This window comes from Arachis hypogaea, chromosome 13, assembly GCF_003086295.3.
Source record: "Arachis hypogaea cultivar Tifrunner chromosome 13, arahy.Tifrunner.gnm2.J5K5, whole genome shotgun sequence".
NCBI lineage: Eukaryota > Viridiplantae > Streptophyta > Magnoliopsida > Fabales > Fabaceae > Arachis > Arachis hypogaea.
In genome coordinates, this window is record NC_092048.1 from 89,281,954 (window position 1) to 89,288,195 (window position 6,242).

General features: G+C 35.1%; 1 non-coding gene across 1 annotated transcript; it reads right to left on the bottom strand.

Moving 5' to 3' along the window:
* Positions 1-5,827: 5,827 nt before the first annotated feature.
* LOC112739482 (small nucleolar RNA R71) lies at positions 5,828-5,935 on the bottom strand. The gene has a single exon (XR_003170419.1). It is a non-coding gene; the product is annotated as a small nucleolar RNA R71 (small nucleolar RNA).
* Positions 5,936-6,242: the final 307 nt, after the last annotated feature.

A 6,242-nucleotide genomic window follows, 5' to 3' on the forward strand; every position in this document is an offset into this window, starting at 1 on the left:
TCTGAATGCTACCTAAAATAAATCACATTGCACACAACTCAAAGTAGCATTCATAGTGGCTAAAAAATCCTTAACTCTTGATTAAACTTTGCAATTCAAATACAAATTCACTAGGAAAAGATAGGAAAGATGCTCACGCATCACAACACCAAACTTGAATTGTTGCTTGTCCTCAAGCAACCAAAACTAATATAAACTTAGGATGTAAATTTGCATGAGAAGTTCAATTAAGCTCCTGTCGTTTCTCAAAGTGGGGTTTATACATTGAAGCTCTGAATAGTTTTGGCATCTCACCATCCTTTGAATTTGAGGAATGTCACTGTCATTTGGAATTAGAATCCAGATAATATTATGAATTCTCTAGCCTTTTTATTTCGGATTAATCGTTGAACACAGCAAGTTTTCTTTCATTCTCTTTTCTTTGGTGCTTTGCACCTTGAGCCTAGCCGTGACTTTAAATGTTTTGTCTCAAGCTTCACTTGACACAAAAATACTACAAGCATTTAACTGGGGAACTCTCTTTGAGTGCTGATTTTTCTTTCAATTACTCCCAGACAGTGGTGCTCAAAGCCTTTAGCATACTTTGTAATTGCAGTTGGCCTTGAGTCTTAGTGCTCTGTCTCAAGACTTACTTGACACATTCACACCACAAGCATATGGCTAGGAAAACAACTCTTTGAGCTTTTAATCATATTTGACCTTCCTAGCCATTGATGCTTAGAGCCTTGGACATTGCTCTTCTTTATTTTCTTTTTGCTGTTTCTTTTGCTTTAAGGATTAAGCTTTTGTTTAATTTAGAGAATTCATAATAGTTCTCAATCTCTAAATTCCTATTCGTCATACATCAACATCCTTTGATTCAAATTCAAATTTGAATTGTTCATATCATGCATTCAAAATCACAGATAATACTACCACATTTAAGTAAATAAGACTACTCTTAAATATAAACTCAATTTCTCATGCAATACCTCACTTCTTTCTTTTTCTTTTTAGATTCAAACTCAGTGAGCGGTACATGGGATATCTTTTTTTTTCAAACTAAAAACAAACAACAGAATTAAAAATAACAGATTTAAATTGGAACCTAGGAATTAAAATTACTAAAGATCATGCAGATACTCAAACAAAATAGCAGAAAGCATAAATATAACATAATAATAGCGGAAGGGGGTATAAAATGAAAGGAACTCAACCACCTCAGTTATCCTGGTGGTCATCTCATTCCTCAGGCTGTGCTCCCCCGTGAAGATGATTCGCCTTCCTTTGGTGCCATAGATGATAAAATAAATAGAGAGCGCACTCTACAACACCAAACTTAAAAGTTTGCTTGTCCCCAAGCAAAGAAAAACTCCAGGGTGTCAAAAATTCCTTTTAATTGCTCCTGTTTCTGTTCTAATCACTCTGCATGACCAAAATACATGTAAAATAAGAAAAATTATAAAAAAAATTGAGATAAAGTAATTTAAAACCACAACTAAAATAACTATAATGCTAAAATCAAAATAACTATAAAATTAAAACCAAAGTAACTGCAAAACCAAGGATACTAGTAGTTGGATTGCCTCACAACAAGCGCTTCTTTAACGTCACTAGCTTGACGGTTGATTGTTGTTTTTTCTTCCTCTTTTTCTAGTTAGTTAAGAGAAATGACTTTAGTGGACATTGATGAGCGGATAATTTATACGCTTTTTGGCATTGTTTTTAGTAAGTTTTTAGTAGGATCTAGTTACTTTTAGGGATGTTTTCATTAGTTTTTATGTTAAATTCACATTTCTGGACTTTACTATGAGTTTGTGTGTTTTTCTATGATTTCAGGTATTTTCTGGCTGAAATTGAGGGACTTGAGCAAAAATCAGATTCAGAGGTTGAAGAAGGACTGCTGATGCTGTTGGATTCTGACCTCCCTGCACTCAAAGTGGATTTTCTGGAGCTACAGAACTCAAAATGGCGCGCTTCCAATTGCGTTGGAAAGTAGACATCCAGGGCTTTCCAGAAATATATAATAGTCCATACTTTGGCCAAGAATAGACGATGTAAACTGGCGTTCAACGCCAGCTTTCTGCCCAAATCTGGCGTCCAGCGCCAGAAAAGGAGCCAAAACCAGAGTTGAACGCCCAAACTGGCACAAAAGCTGGCGTTCAACTCCAAGAAGGACCTCTACACGTGCAACACTCAAGCTCAGCCCAAACACACACCAAGTGAGCCCCGGAAGTGGATTTATGCATCAATTACTTACTTCTGTAAACCCTAGTAGCTAGTTTATTATAAATAGGACCTTTTACTATTGTATTAGACATCTTTTGATCAGTTGTATGCTATCTTAGATCACGTTTAAGGGTTGGCCTCTCGGCCATGCCTGGACTTTCACTTATGTATTTTTAACGGTAGAGTTTCTACACTCCATAGATTAAGGTGTGGAGCTCTGCTGTTCCTCAAAGATTAATGCAAAGTACTACTATTTTCTATTCAATTCATCTTGTTTCGCTTCTAAGATATTCATTCGTACTTCAATCTGAATGTGATAAACGTGACAATCATCATCATTCCCTATGAACGCGTGCCTGACAACCACTTCCGTTCTACCTGAGACTAAATGGGTATCTCTTAGATCTCCTAACCAGAATCTTCGTGGTGTAAGCTAGAATGATGGCGACATTCAAGAGAATCCGGAAGGTCTAAACCTTGTCTGTGGTATTCCGAGTAGGATTCAATGAATGAATGACTGTGACGAGCTCCAAACTCGCGATTGCGGGGCGTTAGTGACAGACGCAAAAGGATAGTAAATCCTATTCCAGCATGATCGAGAACCGACAGATGAATAGCCGTGCCGTGACAGGGTGCGTTGACCATTTTCACTGAGAGGATAAGATGAAGCCATTGACAAGGGTGATGCCTCCAGACGATTAGCCGTGCCGTGACAGGGCATTGGATCATTTTCCCGAGAGATGACCAAAAGTAGCCATTGACAGTGGTGATGTATCACATAAAGCCAGCCATGGAAAGGAGTAAGACTGATTGGATGAAGATAGCAGGAAAGCAGAGGTTCAGAAGAACGAAAGCATCTCCATTCGCTTATCTGAAATTCCTACCAATGAATTACATAAGTATTTCTATCCCTATTTTATTATATTAAATTCGAAAACACCATTATCAATTTATATCTGCCTAACTGAGATTTACAAGGTGACCATAGCTTGCTTCATACCAACAATCTCCGTGGGATTCGACCCTTACTCACGTAAGGTATTACTTGGACGACCCAGTGCAGTTGCTGGTTAGTTACACGGAGTTGTGAACCATGGTCTTGGCATCAAGTTTTTGGCGCCATTTCCAGGGAAAGAAAGAGCAATGAATTTTACATAATTAAAGTGTAATCACGATTCCGCGTACCAAGTTTTTGGCGCCGTTGCCGGGGATTGTTCGAGTTTGGACAAGTAACGGTTCATCTTGTTGCTCAGATTAGGTAATTTTCTTTTTATTTTATTTTCAGAAGTTTTTCAAAAAATATTTCAAAAATTTTCTCACCTGTTTTCGAAAAAAATTTTAGATTCAAAATTTTTAAGAATGAATTCTAGTGTTTCATGAAGCATGTGAAGCCTGGCTGGCTGTAAAGTCATGTCTAAATTCTTTTGGACTGAGGCTTCCAACCATCAGCTGTTACACGACTGTAGGGTATGTCAGGCATGTCATGTCTGAATTACATGCTGAAGCTTGGCTGGCCATTGGCCATGTCTAGTGTTTTGGACCGGAGCTTTCATTGAAAGCTTGGCTGGCTAGTGAGCCATGTCTAATTCCTGGACTGAAGCTTTAGACTAAGAATGCAAGATTCCTGGAATTCATGTTAAAAATTTCGGAATCCTTATTTTTTCTTTTTTATATAATTTTCGAAAAAAAAAATCCAAAAAAATTAGAAAATCAAAAAAAAAAATTATTTTGTGTTTCTTGTTTGAGTCTTGAGTCATATCATAAGTTTGGTGTCACTTGCATATGCATCTTGCATTTTTTGAAAATATCATGCATTCATAGTGTTCTTCATGATCTTCAAGTTGTTCTTGGTAAGTCTTCTTGTTTGATCTTGATGTTTTCATGTTTTGTGTCTTTTCTTGTTTTTCATATGCATTCTTGAATTCTTAGTGTCTAAGCATTAAAGAATTCTAAGTTTGGTGTCTTGCATGTTTTCTTTGCATTAAAAATTTTTCAAAAATGTGTTATTGATGTTCATCATGATCTTCATAATATTCTTGGTGTTCATCTTGACATTCATAGTGTTCTTGCATGCATTCCTTGTTTTGATTCAAAAATAAAAGAGAAAAACATGAAAATGATGTTTTTAATTTTTCTCTTGCATCATAAAAATTCAAAAATAAAAAAAATATCTTTCCCTTTTTCTCTCATCAAATTCGAAAATTTGAGTTGACTTTTTCAAAAAATTTTAAAATCAAGTTGTTTCTTATGAGTCAAATCAAATTTTCAATTTGAAATTCTTATCTTTTTCAAAATCTTTTTCAAAAATCAAATCTTTCAAAATTCTTAGTTATTTTCGAAAATTTCAAAAATATTTTTCAAAAATCTTTTTCTTATTTTTATACCAAATTTTCGAAAATAACAATAACAATTAATGTTTTGATTCAAAAATTTCAAGTTTGTTACTTGCTTGTTAAGAAAGATTCAAACTTTAAGTTCTAGAATCATATCTTGAGATTTCTTGTGAATCAAGTCATTAATTGTGATTTTAAAAATCAAATATTTTTCAAAACTAATTTCAATCATATCTTTTCAAAAATATCTTCTTATCTTTTTCAAAAATTTGATTTCAAAATATCTTCTCTAACTTCCTAACTTCTTATCTTTTCAAAATTGATTTTCAAATTTGTTTCAACTAACTAACTAACTTTTTGTTTGTTTCTTAACTTTTTCAAAACTAGCTAACTAACTCTCTCTCTCTCATTTTCGAAAATATCTTCCCCCTTTTTCAAAATTTCTTTTTAATTTATTAATTATTTTAATTTTCGAAAATTACTAACATTTTTCAAAAACTATTTTCAAAAATCACTAACTCTTTTTCAAAAATTATTTTCGAAAATTCCTTCTCTCTCATCTTATTTTATTTATTTATTCATCTACTAACATCTCATCTCACATCTCAACCCTCCTCACAGTTGTATTTCTTCCATTATATTACATTCTTTGTCTCCCCCTCTTCTTCTACTCATACAGGGATCCCTATACTGTGGTATAAAGGACCCATATTATTATTATTATTATTTTTGTGTGCCCTCTTCTTTGTCATATGAGCAGGAGCAAGGACAAGAACATTCTTGTTGAAGCAGATCCAGAACCTGAAAGGACTCTGAAGAGAAAATTAAGAGAAGCTAAATTACAACAATCCAGAGATAACCTTTCAGAAATTTTCGAACAGGAAAAGGATATGGCAGCCGAAAATAATAATAATGCAAGGAAGATGCTTGGTGACTTTACTGCACCTAATTCCAATTTACATGGAAGAAGCATCTCCATTCCTGCCATTGGAGCAAACAACTTTGAGCTGAAACCTCAATTAGTTTCTCTGATGCAGCAGAACTGCAAGTTTCATGGACTTCCATCTGAAGATCCTTTTCAGTTCTTAACTGAATTCTTGCAGATATGTGATACTGTTAAGACTAATGGAGTAGATCCTGAAGTCTACAGGCTCATGCTTTTCCCTTTTGCTGTAAGAGACAGAGCTAGATTATGGTTGGATTCTCAACCCAAAGACAGCCTGAACTCTTGGGATAAGCTGGTCACGGCTTTCTTAGCCAAGTACTTTCCTCCTCAAAAGCTGAGCAAGCTTAGAGCTGATGTTCAAACCTTCAGACAGAAAGAAGGTGAATCCCTCTATGAAGCTTGGAAAAGATACAAACAGTTGACCAAAAAGTGTCCTTCTGACATGCTTCCAGAATGGACCATCCTAGATATGTTCTATGATGGTTTATCTGAGCTATCAAAGATGTCACTGGACACTTCTGCAGGTGGATCCATTCACCTAAAGAAAACGCCTGCAGAAGCTCAAGAACTCATTGACATGGTTGCTAATAACCAGTTCATGTACACTTCTGTAAGAAATCCTGTGAGTAATGGGACGCCTATGAAGAAGGGAGTTCTTGAAATTGATACTCTGAATGCCATATTGGCTCAGAATAAAATATTGACTCAGCAAGTCAATATGATCTCTCAGAGTCTGAATGGAATGCAAACTGCAT